At 41.7% G+C, this 25,251-nt stretch overlaps 1 long non-coding RNA gene across 2 annotated transcripts; it reads right to left on the reverse strand.

The window, feature by feature from the left end:
- Positions 1–10,974: 10,974 nt before the first annotated feature.
- On the reverse strand, positions 10,975–23,633 carry LOC125277837. 2 transcript variants are annotated; one of them, XR_007186996.1, is made up of 6 exons: positions 23,448–23,633; positions 22,787–22,915; positions 22,341–22,669; positions 19,375–19,499; positions 18,164–18,856; positions 10,975–12,186 (listed from the first exon to the last, which is right to left on the reverse strand). It is a non-coding gene; the product is annotated as an uncharacterized LOC125277837 (long non-coding RNA). The 2 variants fall into 2 exon arrangements; XR_007186997.1 differs by having other exon boundaries at positions 22,783–22,915.
- Between the last annotated feature and the right edge of the window lie 1,618 nt (positions 23,634–25,251).

Here is a 25,251-nt window from a genome sequence, read left to right on the forward strand (position 1 = left end):
TCATTGGGCGACGATGCACTCATTTGATGCCTGCAGGTCTCTATTGGGGGTGATGAATAGCTACAGACTGACTTTAATAATCTGGCGGTGGGAGGCCTGCAGCTCATGCGCATCTCACTGCCAGACTCTCCAAGTGTTTTTTTGAGCCACTCATTTAATACAGCACAGAGACAATTTGAAGCAATTTGTCACTGAGATCTAAGTTATGCAAGGGGAGGGAGACGTGCTTAAAGGCAGTAATGAGAGCGGTCGCATTCATCTTTATGTTGCTTATTTCTCCACAGTTGTGTTAATGAGGAAAAGGCATCTAGCATGCTGACATATGTGATACATTGGAGTGGAATATTAAATATAGAGTAATTGGTTTAGCAGATGTCCTCCATGCAGCCCCAAGATGTACTACTGAATATACTGAATTATATATATATATATATATATATATATATATATATATATATATATATATATATATATATATATATATATATTATACAACAGTTCTTTCTGGTTCTCGAATCTGAGATATGCGATTTAAATGTAAACATAGCGCCTACTTGAAAATTTGTTTAGATGCTTTCGGAAATGTGAGCTTCAGACCGTTAGTGACCGTTACCATGTACCCGCAGAGAACAGCTTCATCTCGGCCAGTCCTTCAGGAATTTGCCACTGGCTCTTATGTAGATAGTGTTTAAACATGAGGTATAATTCGTTATATCAAACAGGGAATCTTTGGTCTTATTAATCTATAACTTGTTCCAGAGCTAATAGATTTGGCTTAAGGGCTATATTAAGTTTCATAACTTTATATTTACATTGGAATTAAAATCCTGTACTAACTAGAGCATTGCTTTTATACGTTTGACTGAACTGTTTGCTTGTGTTTATTTCCTATTTTATGTCTTATACTGTTAAAATGGCTATTGTTGTTAATGTGACGAGATCTCGTGTCACGATATCTCGCAAGACTAAAATGTGACGAGATTTCTCGTCGAAGTAGTCTCATGATATTGCCATGACAGAGTAGTTAGGATGATTAGGAAAGAATACGCCACCGCTACCTTTACATTACGCCTCTCCTGTCGTTTTGCTTTGCATTTAAATAAAAAACATTTAATTCAGTTGGATAACGGTCGCTGAAAGTAAACGCGAGTACGCATTCAAACACGATTTCAATACCTGCATTTTGAAAGCGGCTCCCTGTTGAATGCAAATATCTCTCAATATGAAAGCTATTTTAGGCTGGGCTGTGTAGTTGTAACCATCTCTTATCTCTTATTTAGTCTTATTTGCAATATTGAATATTGAGAGAGTGTGATTATGGTTGCACTTATTGTAAAGTGTTAACATAAAAATGAATAACAGTTTTCTCTTAATCTTATTTAGCACAAACAATAAGGTTTCATTTGTTAACATTAGTTAATGCACTGTGAACTATCATGAACTAACAATGAATGACTATTTTTATTAACTAACATAAAGATTAATTAATACTGTAGCAAAGATATTGCTCATTGTTAGTTGATGTTGGTTAATACATTAATGTTAATAAATGAGCTATTGTAAATAAAAGACCTTATTGTAAAGTGTTACCATTTTTATTCATACTGTTTTTATTTCTATGATCAGTTTGTGTAAAGGAGTTCAGTTAGGAGGTCAAAAGTTGTAGAAGCTCATAAATCATGTACAGTAAGGTCTGAAGAGACTGAAATCATACAGAAGAGAAGCCAGTCAGTTGAGTTAGTGGCAAAACCTTTTACAGTACTTGATTATTGTTGTCTTTTACTGCATATGATAATTCATACTCAGAAAGTAGAACTGAAATGACATTCATTACGAGATGATTAGTTAAAACATTTCAAATACACCTGCAGAATATTTTTTCTAGTCATGTATTTCGCCATTGAGGATTTCTTAAAAATAGTGTGTAAAAATCTTGTCTCGTCTCGTTAACTCAATCTCGAGTCTCGTCTTGTCTCCTGAGATACCTGTCTCGTCACATCCCTAATATATATATATATATTGTCAAAGACACGCCAGGCTCCAACACCCTCCAATCACAGCGCACCCAATCTCCAGAGTACTGATCACTCACACCTGCACCTCATCACCTCACTCATCAGCACCAGTATTTAAGACACTCACACACTCAGTCACATTGTCTGGTCTCGTTCGCAACTAGGATTCATCCTGTATGCTTACCTCAAGGACTCCTGTGCTACTTAACTGTATCCAGCGATCCCTCATCTCCTCGTGTGTTACCTGCATGTGTGTGAGTGTCTCTTGTCTTCAGCGTCTCATTGCTTCAACCACCAACTTCAACTTCACCCTGCAGTCACAGAAAAGACAGTATCATCTTCTATCTCATTCCAACTTCACTCACTGCACTTATTACTCACCTGTGTTCGACATATTCTCTACTTGTGTCAATAAACTACCAATAACTGTCATCTTCTGTCTCCGAGCCGTCTGTATTGTAATATATATATATATATATATAAACAAGGATGTTGTTTTTACTTTACGAGACGCAACTGCATTGACTAGCGCCGTCATGGGAATGTCTTGGATGTTAAAAAGACAAAGTTCCCTTTCGATACTTCACTCGTACAGCGTATGGGGAAAAGTCTCCCTTTTTCCCCGTCACTGAAGCCTTTTTCAATAACGCAGTGTAACTGCACCGTCATTGGTTCACTCATAGACAAGTTGTTGAACCAATGGCGGTGCGGCATAGCTGCGCGGCCTATGGCGAGAATGCGAACTTTCCCGCCGAAATGGGCGGGGTTAAGGGCTATATAAGCAGGCGTTTCGCCATAGGATTTCTCCTTCAGCGACGACTTCTACTTCTCCTCGCTGATCTCCACCTGAAGCCGAAGAAGCTCGCCGCCTTCAAGAAGCTCTTGCCGCCGTCAGAAGAGGCTCCCGCAGTGGACTCAGCTGGACTCGCCGGTCGGAGACAGCGTCGGCGCCCTCGCTGACTGCAGCCCGCAGCGCCGTCCTCGAGTCGCCGCCTCCCGCTTCCCGCTTCCGGCCGTTTCCTAGCGTGTCTCCTGCCGCCATCCGGCGCGCCTTCCTGAGAGCTTCTCCGCGGCTTATTGCCGCTCTAAAAGAGCATAAACAGCGGTTTTCACCGCTCCATCAGAGCTTCCGCGGCCCTCGCCGCTCTAAAAAGAGCCCCCCAATCGCCGTTATCACAGCGGCGGCGTTGATACAAATGCCGCGCCACTCATGTGGCACGTGCAGAGCCCCTCTGCATGACAATGATGGTCACAGCGAGTGCGTCGCTTGCCTGGGCAAGTCCCACGCTGACGGCGCGCTTGCTGGAGCCTCATGCCCGCACTGCGAGCACTGCGACGGCGCAGAGGAGAAGGGATACGAGCATCTGCCACCCCTGGATGAAGCGGTGGCTGCTCACCTCTGTCCTCCCGCGGCTGTGGGATGGAAGACGAAGAGGGCCCTTCCTTCCAAGCCCTGCCGGACCACATCTACTCTGGCTGGACGGGCTTACACCTCGGCGGGCCAGGCTGCCTCCGCGCTCCATACAATGGCCATATTCCAAGTCTTCCAGGCCAAACTCCTCCGCTCGCTGGATGAGTCCGGTATAGACGCACCGGCCTTCAAGGACCTCCGCAGCGCCACCGACCTAGCCCTGCGAGCCACGAAGGCTACGGCCCAGGCCATTGGCCACTCAATGGACAGCCTGGTAGTGTTGGAGCGCCACCTGTGGCTCAACTTGACGGAAATAAAGGACCTGGATAAGACGGCCTTCCTGGACGCTCCGGTCTCACCCTCCGGTCTCTTTGGGCCAGCAGTGGATGGCTTTACCGAGCGCTTCACTGCGGCGCAGAAGTCGTCTCAGGCTATGAGACATTTTCTGCCCAAGCGCTCCAGCTCTGCTTCTGCTTCCAGCCGCCCCAGGACTGCGCCAGCTCAGCAGAACAAGCCAACGCCACCCGCCGCCCAGGCAGCGCCGCCTAAGGAGCACCACCAGCAAAGCTCACGCCCTGCAAAGCGCCCTTCCTCCCCGAACCCAAGGGACCCCGGCCCAAAATTGTGCTGGACCCGGTGACTCCGAAGACGTCCTGATTTTTCAAAAAGGAAGAGGATGGGGGATTGTCTCGTTGCGACCGGACCACCCCAAAAGCTCCTACGTGCAGTTTCCCCTCCGCCTCGTTTAATTCCGGGCGTGGGAAACATGCTTCATGTTGTAGCTGGGCCCACACCTGTTGCGCCCACTCAAAACGCCGTTTTCACGGCGAACACTATTTTACTTCATCAAAAAGAGAGCAAATTTCCTCTTCCACCTCTCTCGGTGTGCGGCCCCCTCTCCGGCGGCCTGCCATCCGATGTCATTCAACCCCTTGTCACTCGGGCCGGTGTGTCAGAATGGATCCTGGGGATCGTAACTCAGGGCTACTCGCTCCAATTTGCACGACGGCCCCCTCGCTTCGGCGGGGTGCTTCAAACCTCGGTGAACCCGGACGACGCTCACGTCCTCTGTGCCGAGGTTATGACGTTGCTAAGAAAGGGAGCTGTGGAAATAGTTTCCCCTGCGAAGCACGAGTCAGGCTTTTACAACCGCTACTTTCTGGTCCCCAAGAAGGATGGCGGTCTCAGACCCATCCTAGATCTCAGACTTTTGAATCGCTCCCTCATGACACTGAAGTTCAAAATGCTGACGCTGAAGCAGATCCTCGTGCACATTTGCCCCGAGGACTGGTTCTGCTCGCTGGACCTGAAGGATGCGTATTTTCACATCCAGATAGCCCCCCATCACAGACGATTCTTGAGATTCGCATTCGAGGGGGTGGCGTACAAATATACGGTCCTGCCCTTCGGGCTGTCTCTGGCTCCTCGCACTTTCACCAAGTGCATGAACGCTTCTGAATGGCTTCTGCCTCCCCGGTGCTGCAGCTCGGCCTTCTTCGGATGCGGCCTCTGCAGTACTGGTTGAAGTTCCGGGTTCCTCCAAACGCCTGGCGGCACAGCTGCCTATGTCTCAAGGTCAATCGGGCCTGTCTTCTAGCCCTGAAACCTTGGTTGAACCCTGCCTGGTTCAGTCTTGGAGTACCCCTTGGAGTACGGACGCCTCCAACTCGGGTTGGGGCGCTGTGTGCGAGGGCAGACCGGCCTTCGGCTCATGGAGTCACGAGGAAATCCGTCTACATATCAACTGTCTAGAGATGCTAGCAGTGATGAAAGCCCTTCAATCTTTTCAGGCTCACTTGACAGGACGCCATGTCTTAGTCCAATCGGACAGCATGACAGTGGTGTTGTACATAAACCACCAGGGAGGTCTCTCGTCCAGCCGCTTGTGCACTCTGGCGAAACGCCTTCTGATATGGGCTCTGCCGAGACTTCAGTCACTCAGAGCAACTCATATTCCTGGCAAGACCAATCTGGGCGCGGACATGTTGTTGCGGAGCAACATCCCCTCAGACGAGTGGATGCTCCACCCCCAGACGGTTCTCACGATTTGGGAGTTCTTCGGGAAAGCGGACATAGACCTCTTCGCCTCAGAAGACAACTCTCACTGCCCAACATTTTTCTCGAAGGAAGTCGATGCTCTGGCCCACGCATGGCCCAGCACGCTCCATTATGCTTTTCCTCCGATCGCACTGATCCCCCAGGTCATCAGAGAAGACCAACACAGAGTCCTTCTGGTGGCCCCGCTCTGGAGGAGCCAAGTTTGGTCCTCGGAGCTGTTCAAGCTCTCCATTAGAGCCCCTTGGCCGATTCCCCTGAGACGGGATTTCCTCTCTCAGGCAAACAGGACGATCTGGCACCCACAGCCAGAGCTCTGGGCTCTACACCTCTGGTCCCTCGATGGGAGCCGACTAACCTCCCCGGGGACGTTCTAAATACCATTTCTCAGGCGAGAGCCCCGTCCACGAGACGCCTCTATGCTCAAAAATGGTCGGTCTTTGTTGATTGGTGTTCCTCACGCAACATAGACCCTGTGGAGAGTGATGTATCCTTCATACTGTCTTTCCTCCAAGAGCGTTTGGATATGGGGTGCACCCCTTCAATGCTTAAAGTTTACGTGGCAGCCATCGCAGCGTTCCATGTTCCTATTGCTGGCCAATCAGTGGGTCGAAACGGCCTTGTAGTCCGTTTCTTAAGGGGTTCTAGGCGATTAAATCCACCTCGTCCCCTTACTGTGCCCACTTGGGACCTTTCTCTGGTCCTCAGGGCCCTAAAAGGTAACCCCTTTGGGCCGCTGCGTTCAGCTGACCTCAGGTCCCTGACGCTAAAAACCGCTCTGCTACTTACACTAGCACCAGCGTGTTGGCGATTTGCAGGCCCTCTCTGTGAGCCCTGCATGCCTCGAATTTGGACCTAGTGATTCTAAGGTCCCAAAGTGCTCTCAACCCCGTTTAGAGCGCAGGTCATCTCGCTTTCTGCTCTTCCTTCCTCTACGGATGAACGAGAGCTGGAATTACTCTGCCCTGTCAGGGCATTGAGGACCTATGTGGAGCGATCTCAGCCTTTCAGGCAGTCGGATCAGCTCTTTGTTTGTTTTGATGGCCGCACCAGGGGGTTTCCGGTCTCAAAACAGCGTCTCTCACGTTGGATAGTCGACGCCATTAATCTGTGTTACTCCTCTCTGGGTGCTGAATGCCCCATAGGAGTTAGAGCTCATTCCACTAGGAGAATGGCTTCCTCATGGGCTTGGTCCAACGGAGTTTCCATAAAAGACATCTGTGAGGCGGCCGGCTGGTCTTCGCCGTCCACTTTTGTCAGGTTCTACCATCTTGATGTCCCGACCTTACAAGCTTGGGTTCTTTCAGTGTGATTGGCGGCCCCTTATGAGTTCCGCCTCACGCCGTTACAGGATTCATTTCTTTTGTAGTGTAACAAGGGATACGGCGGCTTTGCCTTCTTGCTTGTTTTCCTGGTCCCCTCCTGGCGTCCAAAACAAGTTATGTCGTTCCCTGCCGTGGCATGGCGCGGTTGAATTCGTTCCCCATACGCAGTACGAGTGAAGTATCGAAAGGGAATGTACTCGGTTACTAACGTAACCTTGGTTCCCTGAGATACGGAACGAGTACTGCGTTACTTGCCGTGCCACGAGGCTGCGGCTTCAGAGTCGTCGCTTCAGTCGATTGGCACTGAAATCCTATGGCGAAACGCCTGCTTATATAGCCCTTAACCACGCCCATTTCGGCGGGAAAGTTCGCGCGCTTTCTCGCCATAGGCCGCGCAGCCATTGGTTCAACAACTTGTCTATGAGTGAACCAATGACGGTGCAGTTACACTGCATTATTGAAAAAGGCTTCAGTGACGGGGAAAAAGGGAGACTTTTCCCCATACGCAGTACTCGTTCCGTATCTCAGGGAACCGAGGTTACGTTAGTAACCGAGTACGATATCGCTTTCCTCAGCAGACATCCAAACTAATTTTGCGATTATGAATATAAGATTTTCCTGAAGAATATCAGCTAGATGCAGGTAAGTTAATACAGGCGATCTATCTCTCATAATACTCTACATATTACAGTGAGTTTCAATGAAGTGACCCAACATTCCTTCGTTACTAGTTCTAAAGTGATGTTATAGTATTAGTAATGGAGGCTTGGGCTCAACTGTTAAACTGTCAACTTGAATTTGAATCCATGGTGGAAGGAAGTAGTTCCTCACAAAAGAGGGTTTTAAAGACACTCAGTTGTTATATTCTATTTATTTACACACTTGTGCTGTCGAACTGTTGTATAAACGCAATATTACACTCGTAGCCAAGCGATATGGCTGTATATCAGCACACTGTGATTGCCTATGGCCGAATCACGCACGCTTACTCGTGTGATATTGCTTATATATATAAACTAACATTCACAGTAATCTAAACATTTCTGATAAAATTATGACTATTTTTCTATATTATCTTCAGGAGTGATCCATAACCACGTTTAACCTTTAATTCTACATAAGAAGATTTCAGTGGGTATTAAATTTTGCCTTAACAAACCCATAAAATAAACTGTGACTTAAAATAAAAATACTGACTAACAAAAGGTTAACACAATGAATCACACTTAATCTCATAAATGAAACCTGGGCATTTAAGGTTTTCAAAGTATCACATTCGTAAATCGTTATCTGTTTAAATTATGGCTTGACTCGCTTTTGCACATTATTTTGGCTAATATGTAATAGAACTGACTTTCCAATTTTGATTCTCCTGCGGAAACAAAATACAATGCAAAGTTTCTGTGACTGTAAAAAGCATGTGAATATTTCAAGAAGCAGGAGCTCACTGTTTTTAAAAAACGCAATGCGCAGGGCAGTGGAATGAACAACAACAACAAAAAAAACCTCAATATCTAGAAAGTTCAACTTACATAAAGTTAAGTATAAGTATTAAGTACAACTTAATATAAAAACATATTATGCAAAGAAGCTGCAAAACACGCAATATTGTGAGTGAAGCAGTCAAACACATCCGTCTGGAGCATGTTTAAATATAAAAACAATACAAAAGCAGCACAATGGAATGCTAAACTGGGTTCTATGTGAATGGCCCCTAAGGGTCAGTTCACATATAATGCGTTTAGGCATTTAAAAATGTGATAGGAAAGGGGAAAAAAGCAAGATCTTGAGATGTGTGTTTTTTTATTTAACTTATTTTAACATTAGTGCTGTGTTTATATATAGTCAAAAACTTCTGGCTAATATATGTTTACATAGATAAACAATGGAAAGGCAGAGCAGCTGGAAAAGCTCAGCTGTTAACTCAGTGCCTATACTGCATGTTTTTGAGTGATACAGAAATAGGATTTACAATGAGAAAAAGAGACTCATTTTTTATGTATGTATTTATTTATTTCATACAAGTATACGTACTGGCACACTGAGCATTAGTCATGAAGTAGCAGCATGGTGATGATAGATTACCCTAGGCCACATGGTGATGGGAGCTGTTTTTGTTATTGCCCAATTTATTTTATGATTCATAATGCAATAAACTTTTATTGCAGAATAATGAACATGACTTACATAGTGATGATAGACCATAAGGGACTGTTTTCACACTGGCGACAGTAGGGCTCACACACAGCCAAATATTTAGCCAGTCTGATTTTCACCCCATGTCTCTTGCATTCATTAAATAAACCCTAACTAGCCGAGAACTTGGATGGCAAGTCCCATGAGTTCATTTAGAGCGTGCGCGCACACACACACACACATTGGGTTTTCATGTTTTATGGGGACATTCCATAGATGTAATGGTTTTTATACTATACAAACTGTATACTCTATGCCTCGGCCTACCTAAACCTACCCATCACAGAAAACTTTCTGCTATTTTAGATTTTCAAAAAAAATCATTGTGTATGATTTATAACCTTGCTTCTTCATGAAGACCAAAAAAATGTCCCCAAAATGTCAAAACTTACTGGTATTACTATACTTGTGGGGACATTTGATCCCCATAACATAGGGAATACCAGGACCACACACAAACACAAGTTCAGTCAAACCACCGAGTCAAGACAGAGGGGATGGAGTACTGAGCAGACAGCCTTTTTATTAATCCTATAAAGCCCATAAACCTAAAGGACAATGTCTGTTAATGTGGACCTTGCATTCATAGATTGCACACATGAAATCATTGGAAATAAGGGTCCAAGACCCCCAAAGGGGAATTGCATTAGGTGAATTTTTCAGTCTAGCTCCCGGGCAGCGTCCCCTTAATCACTGCACAGGTTACACAGTGGCATAGTGTGTTAAAAGGTTATGTCTCAGTCTTACGGAACAGCTGTCTAGTCATTTGTGAAACGCATAGGGCCCCTGGTCTCATTCAATCTGCATTAATGAGCGCTGGACACGCTAATGATAGCTTGGTTACAGACCCAGATCCATTATCTAAGTGCATTTTACAGGCATCTGCAGCTGGGACCAAACCATTAACACACCGCTAATTTGAAATTGTGTAATGCTGATGCACAGGTCGTGCCTGTTACAAAGACATGGGTACTGTGTTTTTAATTATTTGTTGTGGAAAGTCTGATGATAAGATTTCGAAGGATCTCTGACAGTTTCAGAATTACTTTTTAATGGTTAGATAAATATAAAATGATCAATGTAATAGTAGTTTTCTTTAACCTCAGTAAGTGAGTTACATTAAAATGATTGTAAGACAATTTACATTAAAGGGTTAGTTCACCCAAAAATGAAAATTACCCCATAATTTACTCCCCCTCAAGCCATCCTAGGTGTATATGACTTTCTTCTTTCAACCAAACACAATCAGAGTTATATTAAAAATTGTCCAAGCTTTATAATGGAAGTGATTGGAGGATGAGATTTTGAAGTCCAAAAAAGTGCATCCACCGATCATAAAATGCACACAACTCTTATATAAAACTTCATAAAGTAAAATAACGAGCTTCCGGCGCGACAGCCATATGCATTCGACTTACATCTAAAAAGCAATAACTTCCACGACGTAGTACACAATAGCCGCTTTTCCACTGCCGGGCCAAATGCGTGCTAGCGCGTGCCAGGGCCGGTCGCGTTTCCACTGTCACTTCCGGAGCTTGATCGTGCCTCTTCGGTGCTTCCTCGGTGCCAAAGGTCCAACCTTGGTGACCTTGGTCCAAAGCGGGCCAGCTGGGGCTTGAGAGGCGCGATCGAGGTGAAAGGTGGAGCTAATCGTAGTCAGGTGATGGTCTACACGCTGAAATGGGTTGGGTTGTGTGACGTTTGATCAAGGGAGGTGTGTTTAAGGGCGGTTTTTAGCTCTGCATCGCTGAGGACCGACAGTGGAAACGCAACTTGATTTTGGCCTCGGTGCTTAAGGTCTGTGGCCATAGGCCAAGCCCGGCATGCTGTTAGCCCTGGCTCACACTGGCCCGACAGTGGAAAAGCGGCTAATGACATGACGTACTATGCGTTATAACGTAAGACATAACTTAGTACGTCATGGCATTGTTTACTATGGCGCGGAAATTAACGCTTTTTAGGCGTAAGACAAAGGTGTATGGCTGTCGTGCCGGAAGCTCGTGATTTTACTTTAAAATCTCATCCTCCAAATGATTAAAGACACTGAATTATACATGCCAGGCCATTTGGCGATGTCACTTTGTAAAGAAACACTAAGCACCTATAGACCGAACACGTAATACACATTTGCATGGCACGCATGGCATCACAGTTTTCACAAAATCACGTTTTTGTAGTTTACATGGAGAACATTTTCAAAAACTTGCACTTTGAAACCTGTTTTCAAAAGTTTGTGTTTTCAGGGTCCCAAAGCGCCATTGTCCTATAAATGAACACCCAAAACGCATGAAAAGTTTTCCATATTTAGTTAAAAACGGTGCCGTGTAAACGCCCCCTAATCCACAGAGCTTGAAGGTTATAATCAGTAGAATATGTCCTATTTTGAGATGATGGCTAGAGAGTTTGACTGAGAAAGACCCCTCTCAATCAGAGTGTCAAATTTCACAACTTTCCTCCAAACAGGTTGGCACAGACTCCCATAGCAGAGGTAGCATTTCGCTCACAAAAACAATAGCGGCTACGCACCTTTGGTGACCCTTCATGGCCCTCTTGGCCCCTTAAAACATGAACAGATAAGTTGAATATCCAGTATCTGAACTGAAGTACACTTTAAAGAGGAGCTGCCTGAGGGCAGAGAGCAGAAATGAGCCACTGATTAGGGAGCGCCTCTGCACAGGCTGCATGAGGTCATTTCCTCATCTACTCTCTAAGGATGTCCAGACCTCTCACTCATTCTTTCATATCAAACATAAATCCGGTGATGAGAAGGCACTACATTCTGCTGCTATTAGTTATGACTATAAGTTATATTTCATTCAAGTGATTTGTGCTTTGTTTTATATAGTACAGATTATATACTAAGCAATAAACAGACTCTGAGACTGTATCTGAAATGTTTGTAAATAACAGTTCTGGGAATGTTCTTTGCATGCTTCATTTCCAGTGTGCCAATGCTGCTGAACCAGCAGGAGCGGTGGCTGTAGATTAGACACAGAAGAATGGGGTAAGGGCCTTTTGGGACCAAAAGGCAAGGAGATAAGCCAGCCAATGAAGCCTCTACACTGGGGATCTGCTCTGTTCAGAGAGGGTGGAGGACCTCCAAGGTCCTGCAGTACCAGGCAACACAGGGGCCCCAGATAACAGGGACTACTGTTTGGTCTAGGGGTGCGACTACCAGGGGAGGCTGCAGAGAGGGACAGAGCAGAAAAAAAAAGAAGAGCTGAGGTCTGCAGGAGTGTGATAAACCATCATCTAGCTCTCTGATAGACACAACATGGAACTTTCAAGAAGAAAAGAGTGGCACCTCCTTTTGTACAGAAAGTACACCAACACATACAAGATCATCAGTGTTTTCATTTCAATATCTCATTCAAGTAATACAAAGATCTATCATGATTTTAGTGTGACATAAAGGTATTAGCCAGTATAAGATAATATGTAGTTTTACATTATATTCCACTTTAAAACAGTCTCTTTAGTTAGTGTGTTGCTGTTAGAGCATCTGCAAAGTTATGATGCTTAAAGTTCAATGCAAAGGGAGACATTTTGTTTTAAAGAATTATCTTTTTTAAGGATTAGTTCACTTTCAAATTAACATTTCCTGATCATTTACTCACCCCATGTCATCCAAGATGTCCATGTCCTTCTTTCTTAAGTCGAAAAGAAATTAAGGTTTTTGATGAAAACATTCCAGGATTATTCTCCTTATAGTGGACTTCAATGGACCCCAAACGGTTGAAGGTCAAAATTACAGTTTCAGCGAAGCTTCAAAGGGCTTTAACTGATACCCGATGAGGAATAAGGGTCTTATCTAGCGAAATGATCGGTCATTTTCTAAAAATAAATAATAAAAATGTATTATAAACACAAACAATCACTTTGGAAGTGCTTCCGCCATTCCGCCTTACGTATTCTTCAAAAAGCTTACACTGTATGTCCTACACCTTCCCTATTCAATTTATGGGAAAAATGGAACTGGCGCTGTGTTCGTTCCATAATTTTGACCTTCAACTGTTTGAGGTCACTGAAGTCCACTATAAGGAGGACTTCAGCTGGTAGGGAATACAACAAGCTTCTTCCTGGGTTAGTGACATCATGAGGCCATGTTGGGCTGTTTAGAGAATAGGAAGAGTTGTTGTAGTAGAGTGTTGTTACCATGCCATCATTTTATGCCGGGCTGCTTCACAAACGAGGGTCAATTCAACGCTGGATTTGCACAAAAGATTAATATGACAGCACATGCTAGTCGATTTGAATCAACTCCACAGCAACTACATAAATGTATCCACTAACCGTTCAGAAATGCCCAGATGCATTCTATAAGTTGTAACTTCCTGAGTCTCTCCATCAGTGTCTGACTCCGGTTTGAACAATGTAAGGCTGAACACTGTTACTGACAATCGTCATTTTGGCTGCATGTGAGATTCTCCAGCTTTGTTGTTGAGCAACCAAAGCGCGAGCTGTTAAAGCTCTGCCCTCTTCTGGAAAGCAGCTTATTTGCATTTAAAGGGACGCACACAAAAACGGCGTGTTTTTGCTCACACCCAAATGGGGCAAATTTGACAAGCATAAATGATCTGTGGGGTATTTGGAGCTGAAATTTCACAGACACATTCTGGGGACACCAGAGACATCTTGTAAAAGGGGCATTATAGGTCTACTTTAAGAAGCAAAATTATATATATATATATATATATATATATATATATATATATATAGTAGTCAACATTTGAAGTGGATCAAAAAAGTGAATCAAAATTGTCTTAAGAACTAAGCTGTCCTAAGAGGAAGGTTTTAGGACAACTTTGATGAAAGGTTTTGATCCACTTCAAAGGTTGACTACTATATTATGCTTAAAGAAAAAGTATCTGCCAATGGAAAAATAAAAAAGCAAATAATCTTTAGTCTGATTATAAATATTATAGTTAAATATTTTATAATATCTATTAAATATATTAAATAGCACAGTTAAATATTTTAAAATCTATGAAACAAGATTAATTTTCTTGAGAAGCAACACTCCAACAGATATTGAGATTGTCTTCAGACAATGTATTATTAATTATTATTACTGCACTGGCAGATTTTCTCACTTGTTTTAAATATAAAATTATTTCAGTCCAGTAAGACAAAATACACATATATATATAAGATACAATCTATAAAAAACAAGTCTTAATATCTTATGGAGTGTTGTTTCTCTAATAAATTTGTCTTGTTTTAAAGGGGGGGTCTTTCATGGTATGTCATGCATTCTGACATATTTACACTGTTAAAGAGTTGGATTCTCATACTAAACATGGCCAAAGTTTCAAAACACTAGTTGGACGTATGACGGAGTTTTCTGTGCCAAAAATACTCTTCAGATTTCGGACAGTTTTTTTCAAGCATGGCCCTTTATTATGTAATATAGGGTGGAATTCCTTGTACGGGCACTTCTCCCAGTAGAGCGCACACGCACACATCGGCCAAAGCGAGAGAGCAAGAGCACGCCCATCAACGCGCTTCATTCGGGTTTCATAAATTCATTATTCATCATTCCCTATCTACGCTTTATTCATTGTAGTAATTCAAAAGTTATCCAGGGATAATGCGATGGTGTATTGTGTGTGTTTAAATACATTTGTTTAGCTGACCATTGATAGCTTGCAGATGACCGCAACACAAAAGCTGCGCGTGCTCGTCACTCTTTAGCTTTGCCCACGGCACGCCTCCAGGCGCTCGGCTGTTTTCGGGAAAGACTCGGTACAACGTATCTGTCTTTTAGAAATCTGATAAAACTAAAGACTGTTTGGAGATATGAAGGATGCTATACTACTCTATAAGTACTCAAGATCAAGATTGGCAGAAACTGTGTGTTATGTACCCTTTAAGATATTGACTTAACCAATGGTGTGAGTTTGCGGCAGGGCTATCTGTTTTCAACAAGTAATGTCAGACAGAGAGAGTAATTGGTAAAGATGTTTGAAAACAATCATTACTTTATTTAAAATTTTATTTAAGGCATTTTTGCAACTTTTTTAGCCAGAGCAGTTTTGAGGAGAGACAAGGTTGCCTGAATTATGCAATATGTCAGAGCACTGCCCACATGTAGCCCAGAAACTACACACTTCACCTTTAACTGAAGGAAATTAATAAGAGAGAAATGGGGGACGGTGGGTAGTCTGTGTGCAGTAACACCAGGGTGCTGTCTTCTGTCAGCCCATGATAAAGCAGAGCAGAACGCCACAGCAGAAGGAATTTCCTCTGGTAAAACACAAACACTACCACCTTCAGCCCACGGATCTTACCATGCATATCAATGAGAGAACACAACAGTAAATGTCCCCGCGTGCGAGAGACTGAGAAAGTGATTGCGACTGCATGAATGAGAGTTTAATCAACAAGGATGTGCTTCATAGCAATTAAATGCAATGTAATCTGCGAACCGTCGCAACCAGCAGGTGGCAGTAAAGTAATCCAGTACATGTGCAGCTCCACAGGCAATCGGCCAAGTGTTTCAAGTTCAAATGTCTGAAGAGTAACCTACTTCTCCTGTTTCCCCAGCCACAGGCGCCACAAGGACCTGATTCAGCGCTCACTTCCACCTCCCATAAGCACGGGCTCCAAACAGACACACACAGTGATCTAAACTGTATTGATCGAGCTGACACTGCTATTGTGACTAAATCACATTGGATAAAACAAACAAATAACCATTACTAAAGTACTTCTGTGGCATCATATCAGATCATAGTGCTTTGATTTATAGATTGGTGCTAAATGATTAGCATATTCATACTACATCAGGGGGTCTGCGGTGGTACTGCGGGGGGTCTGCCAATTATTTTTTGATCTAAAAAATTTTTTTAAATATGCATTAAACAAAAATAAATTATTACATGAACTTCGAACAAAGATAAAGTTAAAGTTCCCTCCCATGTTAAAATTATATACACTTCTGTTCAAAAGTTTGGGATTTAAAATGTCCCCCCCAGTAAAACAGTAATATTGCAAAAATATTATTTCAATTTAAAATAACTGTTTCCTATTTTTATATATTTTATGTGATTTATTCCTGTGATGGCAAAGCTGAATTTCCAGCAGTCATTCTCTAGTCTTCAGTGTCTCATGATCAGGGGTGCGCATAACTTTTTTGGTCTGGTTCTCAAGGGAGCACCTGGAGATGTTGCTTGGTACCAAAGAATATACACTAACAAGAAGCGAAACTCAATAGAACGTTCCATTGCAACACCGGCACCCAGCAGCAGCCCTGCGTTTCCGCCATTTTGGGGTGAAAGCGAGTTGGCAGTCCACTAGTTTCTATGGCAATATCAGCTGCTTTGTTCAAAAAAACGTACATTAAAGCTGAAATCCAACCTGAATGATGACAACACAGAATAAAATACTATCGCTAGTGATCATCAAATCCTTTCAACAGTTTATTTACAGACTTTGTGTTTAAGTCTTCCATTTTTTTCACAAAATATTTGCTCTCTAGAAACCCAGTCAGTTTGGGTTAAAATTCTTTGAAGTTCAAGTATTAGCATTATAAACACTGAATTAATACCAACATATGAAATTAAATTAAGGACATACATAAGAAAAATTGGGAATGTTGGAAAATAAATATATAACAGAAAATAACAGCTTGTTTTTGCAGTGTTGTATGTTAAAGCAAAAGTGTCCAAAAGTGGGAATTATGCGATAATGGACACAGCAATGCATCATGTATTATAAGATCGTTATGTTTGAGGCGTGATCCATTAAAACGTACAATATATATATTTCAATTTAGATAGTGGAGTAATACTATTATTATTCCATTAGGTCTGATCTATATTGTTTGCTACAAACATGATGATCTTAAATGTATTAATTATTAATTTACTATTAATAAATATGTAAAGTTGCATAAAATGGAAATACTCAATAAAGTATAGGCTAACTACGTTACCTCAGATGGATGAATGGTTTGATTCCACAACTGGTAAAATAAAACATAGGACAATACAACATTTACTGTAGGTACCATAAAATTTACTGTTGACTTAATTTGAAAAATGTTATATTGCGCTTCTGATTTGGTTGTGAAATTCACCAATTTTGGGTGCGTAAGATGTGAAGGATTCTATGGTCCATTTTTGTTACCCAAAAATAATAAGAGTTTCGCCCCTCTTGGGTTCTATCCGCTTGTTAAGTCGTGACGTAAGGAACGCCATTTCCGGGTCCAAGCCTCGACTCGTTTCACTTGAGAATGCCATCGACGGCGTTTATGAGCGCTATTTATTCATTTTAAACATCAATGATTTTAAAAAGTTAAACATTTTAAATACTTACAGTCTACACAACAGTCTCCGTGCTTACAGCGTCACAGATATTAATATTTTAACAATTTATAAAAGATTAATCATTGTCTGGCCATCTGGAATTTTGGTATGGAGATAAAGGTTATAATTATATATTTTTGTAGTATTACACCACATCGTGTATGTATATTAGCACCGTTTGTTGTTTTCTTGTGGTATGAGACCTGGAAGCGCTGCCGCGTGACGTCAGACTTAACAGCCGAATACTCTTTGTTGATACTCACACTTTACATGACACACTTATCCTAAAAGCTGTCCTCATCACTTTCCTCCTGACTGCTCACCTCACTATCTTCTTTTCTCTCATACATGGTAGATGATGATAATGATTTTTTTTTAAAAATCAATATTAGGCTGCTATCACTTTAAGAAGGATTCTCAACTGTTCACTGACATAACCGAGAGAATACTTGTCGAGGCAGGTATTTTGACAATTTTGTGTCTATGTGTCCGTTCAAGCGCAAGTAAACGCGAAAGTGGAATTAATCCGGTGTTTGCGCGCTGTCTGTCTGTCTCTCTCTCTCTGCGTCCGCGCGTTTCGGGGGTGTGAGGCTGTGCGCACAGATGACAGCTCGCGAGTCCCCATTTTCGCATCTTCTTCCGCTTTTAAAGTTGGTTAAATGTGTTAATTGGCTTGATAAAACACATCCAAATGATAAACTTTCACTCTATGATGATTAAATTAGCAGTTAATCCGCGAATCACATGCGTGCCGGACCGTTGGACTTTATCCATACGGATCACGGATTAACTGCGATCTGTTGCACACCTAATAATTAAAGAACACACATATCATCATGATTGCCCTCTTACCAGATATGGAGAAACAGCCTACTCCAGTAAGTAAATGTGTCCCTGTGTCCCCCAAAAATGTTGGTACTCAAATGCGCTTCCCTCCATTTTTTCTGGTGCGCATCGTTTTTACCGCGCATGCGCACATGCGTACCACCTATGTACACCCCTGCACATGATCCTTCAGAAATCAGTCTAATATGCTAACTTGGTGCTCAAGAAACATTTCTTATTATTATCAATGTAGAACACAGTTATGCTGCTTAATATTTTTGTGGAAACTGTGATTTTTATTCAGGATTATCAGCGTTTATTTAAAATAGAAATCTTTTCTAACATTCTAGCATGCCCAAACAACCATGGTATTAATTTGGTACATCACAAGTGGTCACTGGAAACTCAAACATTGACATATTTTAAATACATTAAGAAATACATAGTCATTACACGACTTGACTAATTTCCCACACATTTCTATGCATAATCAACAGCTCTCCCATGAGGACTTTTTTAGCCCCTGCCCTCCTACACCAACACACAGTTCCAACATTGTTTGTTTGATGTTATTCCTGCGTTATCACGTTGCTACGGGAACATGACTGATGGTGTGAAAGTGCTATGTGCTCGCCGGTCACTTTGCATCAGCACGCCGATATTATCACTGCTGTCTGAGAGTAGGCTGAACATGATTCATGCTCTATCTCTGCCTGTCAGCTCCAAAGAAAAATAATAAATAAATAAACATAATACAGACACTGTTCTGAACATGTGAAACACCAGCCCCCAAATAATGTTCTGTGAGGACAGCAAAAGCACACGGATGAATCACAGAGATCATAAGTGGTACGCTTGTTATATAAATCACAAAATTGTGCCAACAGAGTGATATGAAATATATAACAGCGATAACATCAGTTCTGGGAGCTTGTTCTGTTGTATTATTAAAAGTTTGCATCTGATTGGTTAAATCCAGTTTTTTCAACTTGATCAGTGGAAGATTACTCCGTAATAACAGTCACCTTTTGTGTAACCGTCTTATTTTTCTTGAAAGAACTGTGCTGTTAACAATCCTTTCTTTAAAATAAGGTCTCCATTCAGCCCTGTCTTTTTAAGTTTACTGAAGATGTGTTTCTCTATTCAACCTGGTTTCTTTGAGTTTCTGAATAGTCATTATCATTATTGTATCATTATGTAACCCAGTACCATCATTGAAGTGCAGAGTGTATCATTACCTTCACAACATTAGGTGAGAACAGGGCTCCTTCGTGCTCAGTCAGAAGAAAAAGTCTTATTCTCTGAGTGATTGACCCATTACTGTGTCGGACACCCACACACCATTTCACCACTGACTGTCGTACTGAGGAGAGGAGATGATGTACTGATGAACAGAACAGCATGAACAGAACAGATTGTACACATACAAACTCTCACAGCATGCTAGAGCAGACAGACAGAGCTGTAACCAAAGGTGGGCGCTTGTACTCAGTACTATTGATAGAGATGTCATCAATGCACTGATTGGATTCTTGTTCATGACCCTGGTACTGGCTCTCATTTCATCTCTTTCATCCGAGCATCTTACTGACCATCATCCAAGTGTGTGAGGATGGATTCATAAATGATGATGTCACACAGAATAATGAAAAAATAAGTTGTTGAGCAAGTTCAGGAAACCTCATTTAAACATAATGAGTCAATCGTTTAATATTGATCCAAGCACAGTCAGTGGCCTGATTCAATGTGTGTCATTCTGATATGACAGTTTCTGATAAAGTATGTGTCATTGTCATATGGTACAATACAGTGCGTCATAATGCTATTCAACATGTCCTCATTCACTTGGTCATAAAGCATCCAGAGACTTTAAGACAGATCAGCCATTGTAATATATATTTATATTTACTGTTCGTGTTTAAAAGTTTGGGGTCAGTAGGGGTCAAATTAATATTTATATTCAGTAAGGATGCATAAAATTGATCAAAATTGACAGTAAACACTTTTACATTGTTAAAATTAAAATTAATATTGTCAAAAATTTATATTCTGCATTCTGGATTTTCATATTTGGCGTATCATAACTGGTAATGAGACACACGAGAACCAATTTTGTATGACATGATTGACATCAATCACAGACTCTTGATGCACCATCTGAGAGCTTGGGATCAATGACTTAAATTTCCTCAAACAAAACTTTTGTATGACTTCAGAAGAACTTGACAGTCTCTAGCCACTGTTCAATGTTATCATATGGGAGCAGCAGTGTGAACATGCATTGCCAGCAAGACAATTAACACTTTCAATGCCCAGAAAGCTACTAAAGACGTATTTAAAACAGTTCATGTGACTACAGTGGTTCAACCTTAATGTTATGAAGCGACGAGAATACTTTTTGTGCACCAAAAAAACAAATAAAGACTTTACTCAACAATATCTAGTGATGGGCGATTTCAAAACACTGCTTCATGAAGCTTCAAAGCTTAACTAATCTTTTGTTTCGAATCAGTGGTTCGGAGTGTGTATCAAACTCCCATAGTCATGCCTCCCAGTGGTGAACCATTGAAATTTCGAAACTCTTATGATGTAACGAAGCCTCATTTACTAAAATCATGTGATTTTGCCAGTTTGATACACGCTCCGAACCACTGATTCGAAACAAAAGATTCGTTAAGCTTCGAAGCTTCATGAAGCAGTGTTTTGAAATTGCCCATCACTAGATATTGTTGAATAAAGTCGTTAATTTTTGTTTTTTTGGTGCACAAAAAGTATTCTTGTCACTTCATAACATTAAGGTTGAACCACCGTATTCACATGAACTGTTTTAAATACGTCTTTAGTAGCTTTCTGGGCATTGAAATTGTTAATTGTCTTGCTGGCAATGGAGGCCTCTCTGAGCCATCAGATTTCATCAAAAATATTCCAAAGTGTTCCAAAGATGAACAAAGGTCTTACGGGTGTGGAATGACATGAAGGTGAGTAATTAATGACAGAATTTTCATTTTTGGGTGAACTAACCCTTTAAGGACCTATCAGCCTGTGCCATCTAGAGTTTCATGACAGAACTTTGTTTTGGGAATTTTTTGGGAGAACTATCCCTTTAACAGCTGCAAAGCAAACACAGCCTAAATGTGCTTAAACAACACAGTTCTCTAAAAGGGTTGGACTAGACAACCAGAGGTATGTCCCATGCAAATAGCCAAATCTCTTAGTCCTCCACTAGAGGTTTGTCTGAGCAAGAACAATCATATCTGAGAGATCAGAGGAAATCTCTGGAACTATCACAATGTTCTTTCCCATAATATGGTTTTCATACTCCTTAAATAAGGAATATCTGAAATCAGATATTCAAATCATTCATCAAAGTGCACAAAAAATATTCAAGTAATTATTCCCAGCCTCTCTCAACATTTTTTTTTACCCTGAAGATAATGTTGTTTGATTTTGATCTGAATAAATTATATGAGTCACAGCCCATTGGTTGGACACAGTCAGCCAATGATCCAATGGCCTAAGGCTTTTCAATGGTAACTTATGAAAAATAATAAGTGTAACTGTGGTTAATGATAACTGTGTCAACAGTTTATGTGCAAGATACTCAATGTATCACATTATAGTTCAGGGCAAGTTTCACCTATTTAGCGAAACATTAACTCACCTTCAGAGCTTGTTTGTATAGGAATATAATGAGTTAATGGATGTCTATAATGTACTTATGTAATGACAAGTTACTGGGTTTCATTCGACATTGCTAGAAGCCTGAAATAGGTAAATAGTATGACACGAGATGTATTCTGCACATATGAAAACGTGGATAACCGTGCCGAGACAATACAAAAGCCCACTGTAGCACATTATGGTGTGACTGGCTTTCACATAAACATCCACACATGCACAAACACTCACACACAAACACAAGCCCATCTCTTTTGCAAACAGAGAGCTGCTTTTACATCACAGGCAAGCCGAGATAAGGAAAAGCTCCTGCCGGACTCTTTCAGGTACACTGCAAATATGCAAACTGCCTGTGATGGCAGATAAGGGCCGAAAGCAAAGCTTGCACTCACAGAGCACTATAATTAAAGTTCTGTCATTAGGGATGGCTGATTAGTCATTTCTAATCACTCAAAGTGCTGGAACTCTTTCATTTTCCAAGACTTCAGGTCAGCATAAATGACCATAGTGGGTTTTTTAAACTAACCTGGGGTCAGCCGAGTCCTTGGATCTTTAATGTCGGTGTATTTATGATTAGCATTTGTGTGCTGCGCTGAGGTCTGGAGGTTGAGTTGCAAAGATGATCATGTCTTTGATCCGTTAGACAAACAGGACTAATTTATGCCTTGTCTTCTGTAAGAATGTAAAAAAAGGGAGAAAAATGCTGTAAACCCATTGACCTTTTCACTGCAGGGTTTCCTGAAGCGGAACGTGGAATTGCCGGTGGGAGCAGACTGATGCTTGATGCTCTAAACAGGATGTACTGTGCCTCAGTCGACTCGGGGCGAGAGAATGTGCCTTCTTGACTGAGATGGCCTGTGAAGAATCATTGAGATAGATGAATGCAAATGGGCTCACAGTGTCAGAGATGGAGGTAGAGAGGAACTATGTCAGACTAAACCCTGTTTCTTAGTCGCTATTTCTCTGACCTACTTATGGCTCTGGATCGATACTGTTAGTCCCTGTGGTGCTCCTGCAAAGGCTGCATAAGAAGCCCAGGCTGCTTTAAATGGCTGCTCTCATCGAATTACAGAGATGGACAATCCTGAGTGCTAAAGCAACCTACCAGAGAGAGAGAAATGTCAATTTTATAACCACATCGTCTACTATGAAGAGGAAAAGAAGACACCATTTCCATTTGTTTGATTTAAAATGCATCATGATGATTTAGTACACTGCAATACTCCTGATGAAGAATTAGCACAGAAAAGTCATGTATGCACTGGGCCTAAATTTTTACTCACATTTGGTGCTTGACGAGTATTAATTTTAGGCCTTGTGCATACATGACTTTTCTGTGCTAATTCTTCATAGAATATGAAACAGTGTTAATCGCCAGTTGGCTGGTAACATTTTATAAGTTTTAGCAGTGCAAAATTGTGAGAACATGAAAGTAAACAAGCGGGAACGATGCTCAAGACAGTTGACGACAGGGTAGTGCTGCAACATCACGAAAGTTTAAGCCTTGCCGATTTAAATATTCAAGACGCGAAAGGGACTTGGCACTCGCGATGTGGGAAGTTTTCTGAGCACAAACATCCAATGCACATGCCCTGAAATCCGCATCTCAAGCCCAAAGTATACTACTTCATACATCCGCATTTCGCTACGGTCTGTGCGATGAAATTTTTGTCCTCAGGAGGGTCCGCGTGCAGCCCAGTTTGTGTGTCCACGAGGACGGTGCACATACAACAGCGCATGTGCGAGTGACTTGAGCTCTTGAAAATAAATCCCACTAGACAGTACGCATCTGCTGAAAGAATCTTTAGTTTAGTTTTAGTTTTAGGCCTTGTGTATGCACCACCTCATTTCCATTTTTAATATAACTTACAAAAATTAAGTTTCACTATTAGTGTGTTACGTGTGCTGGCGTATAGATGAGGCTGAACACGGAAATCCACAATTATGGGTCTTTAATATACACGTAGGAAAGAACATACATCAAACACACCTAAGATTAACATAAGAACAGACAAGGAGTGAAGGGAGTGAGTGCCATATAAAGGGAGTGCTAACAATAGAGTCCAGGTGCAGGTGATCCGTGACGATGGGGAGCTGACGAGGGAAGTGAGTGCAGGTGATGAAACAGGAGGATTATGGGATATGGAGTCCAGGGAAACAAGGGATCCGTAACATAGTGTGTAAGGTTGTTTGTGTACAATGCTTTATAATACATATAAAATATCAACACAAACACACAATATATATATATATATATATATATATATATATATATATATATATATATATATATATATATATATATATATATATATGCAATCTGTTTTAAACATTAAAACATATGTTTATTTTATAATATATTGGTCAAAAATAAATGTCACATAAATAGACATTAATACATCTATAACATGAAATCTTCAATTAATAACACATACATACACACATACAGTGGGTACGGAAAGTATTCAGACCCCCTTAAATTTTGATGCTGCCACCACCATGCTTCACTGTTGGGACTGTATTGGACAGGTGATGAGCCGTGCCTGGTTTTCTCCACACATACCGTTTAGAATTAAGGCCAAAAAATTCTATCTTGGTCTCATCAGACCAGGGAATCTTATTTCTCACCATCTTGGCAAACTCCATGCAGGCTTTCATGTGTCTTGCACTGAGGAGAGGCTTCCGTCGGGCCACTCTGCCATAAAGCCCCGACTGGTGAAGGGGTTGCAGTGATGGTTGACTTTCTACAACTTTCTCCCATCTCCCGACTGCATCTCTGGAGCTCAGCCAGAGTGATCTTTGGGTTCTTCTTTACCTCTCTCACCAAGGCTCTTCTCCCCCGATAGCTCAGTTTGGCCGGACGGCCAGCTCTAGGAAGGGTTCTGGTCGTCCCAAATGTCTTCCATTAAAGGAGTATAGTAACCTTGGCCAGATCTGTGCCTTGCCAGAATTCTGTCTCTGAGCTCTTCAGACAGTTCCTTTGACCTCATGATTCTCATTTGCTCTGACATGCACTGTGAGCTGTAAGGTCTTATATAGACAGGTGTGTGGCTTTCCTAATCAAGTCCAATCAGTAAAATCAAACACAGCTGGACTCAAATGAAGGTGTAGAACCATCTCAAGGATGATCAGAAGAAATGGACAGCACCTGAGTTAAATATGTGAGTGTCACAGCAAAGGGTCTGAATACTTAGGACCATGTGATATTTCAGTTTTTCTTTTTTAATAAATCTGCAAAAATGTCAACAATTCTGTGTTTTTCTGTCAATACGGGGTGCTGTGTGTACATTAATGAGGGAAAAAAATGAACTTAAATGATTTTAGCAAATGGCTGCAATATAACAAAAAGTGACTTTCCGTACCCACTCTACATGCATACAAAAAAATTGCAGTTTCTGGCAATTAATCACACTTAAAAAATAAATGACATAAACAGA

The sequence above is a fragment of the Megalobrama amblycephala genome, linkage group LG11 (assembly GCF_018812025.1).
Source record: "Megalobrama amblycephala isolate DHTTF-2021 linkage group LG11, ASM1881202v1, whole genome shotgun sequence".
NCBI classification, from domain to species: domain Eukaryota; kingdom Metazoa; phylum Chordata; class Actinopteri; order Cypriniformes; family Xenocyprididae; genus Megalobrama; species Megalobrama amblycephala.